General features: G+C 44.4%; 1 pseudogene; it reads left to right on the top strand.

Moving 5' to 3' along the window:
• Positions 1 to 1498: 1498 nt before the first annotated feature.
• On the top strand, positions 1499 to 1617 carry LOC134913764 (5S ribosomal RNA; annotated as a pseudogene).
• Positions 1618 to 2127: the final 510 nt, after the last annotated feature.

Below are 2127 nucleotides of genomic sequence, written 5' to 3' on the forward strand. Positions count from 1 at the left end.
CAGCCACGCCTGCGTTTCCCTGGCATGCCTGCATTTTTCTAAGCACTACCTGAAAAAGGTCAGTTACCACCCAGAAATGCCCACTTCATGTCAATCATCCTGCGTTGTGCCGTGCGACTGAAAGCTTTGCTAGATCTTGTGCAAAACCACAATGAACTTTGTACCTGTACGTCGTACGTGCGCATTGCGGTGCATAAGCATGCACAGAAATGCTGATTTTTAGCCTGATCGCTGCACTGCGAACAATGGCAGCTAGCGATCAACTCGGAATGACCCCCTATATGTGCATCAGATACTACTGGGACACATGGCCAGGCTTCCAATTCACGTGCACTGAGAAGACATACCAGGCCATTCCCAATTATTTTATACTGCATATATATAGTCCCATATATTTTTTGATCTAAGACTCGCTATGTTGTCTTCATGTACATGTCTTGTTCTCTATATTTTTATTGATATACTAAAATATTAAAGCTTTAACTTACCTGTAACGTAATATTTGCAGTTTTTTTTTTTTTAATTAAATTAAATGAAAACCCTTACTTACATTTTAAGGACTTTATAAATGTACAAAGAGAAAAGGAAGACTCTTGTGCTGTGGCGTGTTTCACCATTATGTGGGCGTGATCAAGCCCACATACTGGCGAAATGCATGTCTTGATCCAAAGTCCTCATACAGTATGTACCATCTCACAACTCAACTCCTCCTAAAATTATGTATTTTGATTTTAAAAAACTTTTTTTCTGAATTTTTTTCTCTCTCTGTAATCAGATTCATATGCTTACTTACAGTTAGCTACTGTACCATCTGTGTAACAACCAGTTGCTGTTCTAGTGAGGGCACAGTATACTTAACATTCAGGGCATTTTTGCACTTGAAGTACACATATTTTCTCTACAAGTATATCTGAATGTAATTGGTAACTAGCTAGCATCTGTGTAATAATCTTCTACTACTGAAGTGAGGCTGCAGCATACTCACCACTCAGGGTACTCTGCACCTGCAGCACAACTGGTTTGAACGCAGCCTTTATTAGAAACTTTTTAACACTATTCTGATACAGAGGCGTCACCGGGTGTGGTGACACCCGGTGCGCGCCCCTGATCTACTGCCGCGATCATGGCAAAAAAGGGGGCATGGCCTTGTATTTAGGGGGCGTGGCTTCACAGGGATCCCAGAATCGTCACTCTGGGGGCGTGCCCAGCATCTCCGGCTTCCCCCAGAGCCAGTCTCCGTCCGCTGTCGGCTCCTCTTCTGTGACAGGAGCCGGGTGCTGTAGGAGACTTTCTCACTGCAGCACCTGGTTCGTGTCAGTGCGGAGGAGCTGACATTTGGTGTCACCCTCCTCCAGGCGTCACACCCGGGTGCGGGCCGCACCCCCCGCACCCGCCTTGTGACGCCACTGTTCTGATACAATTATTGTATATTATCTCACCCATGTATGTGATTTAAACTGTATTTCCCTAAACACACCTGTAAAGGGGATTTCCCTAAATCTACAGTCACACCACATTGAATGTGCCCGATCCCGTCCGATCTTGGAAGCAATACAATGTTGGGCCTTGTCAGTACTTGGATGGGAGACCACCAGGGAATACAAGTTACTGTAGAATAAAAAGGGCCCCAGTGCACGGCTTTATTCAATGCCAGGTGTCAGGTTATACTAATTAATCACTGTGAACCATCCGAGGCCACTTGAATTGTCCTCAATTTGTGCTTCACCGCAATGAACATTCTGAACCACTAGAAGAATACCATTCTCGTCTGATTGCATCTTTGATTTTTTTCTTTGAACTTTCATCATGAAGGACTCCTTAGTCTCGCCTGCGCTGGTCCGTAACAACAGTGGTTGCTGAAGGAGCACCTGAGTGAAAGCTGATTCAATCTTTATTCCTTCCCCAAGAGACCCATTCCCACAGCCTGGCACTCTCAACCAGCTGTTCACTACCACTTACCACAGGATCACAACTGTGTACCTGTGAACACTCAGGTTCTCTGGGAACTTATTTTTACCTGTTTTCTTTCCTTCTACTTTAACCACCCTGCTTAGTGTTTAAGAAGCAGGATGACACAACATGTGTTTATTCTTTAAACCAGGATGATATGTGTTGTTAGTGAGACTC

This window comes from Pseudophryne corroboree, chromosome 4 (assembly GCF_028390025.1).
Source record: "Pseudophryne corroboree isolate aPseCor3 chromosome 4, aPseCor3.hap2, whole genome shotgun sequence".
In the NCBI taxonomy this organism is placed as follows: Eukaryota; Metazoa; Chordata; class Amphibia; order Anura; family Myobatrachidae; genus Pseudophryne; species Pseudophryne corroboree.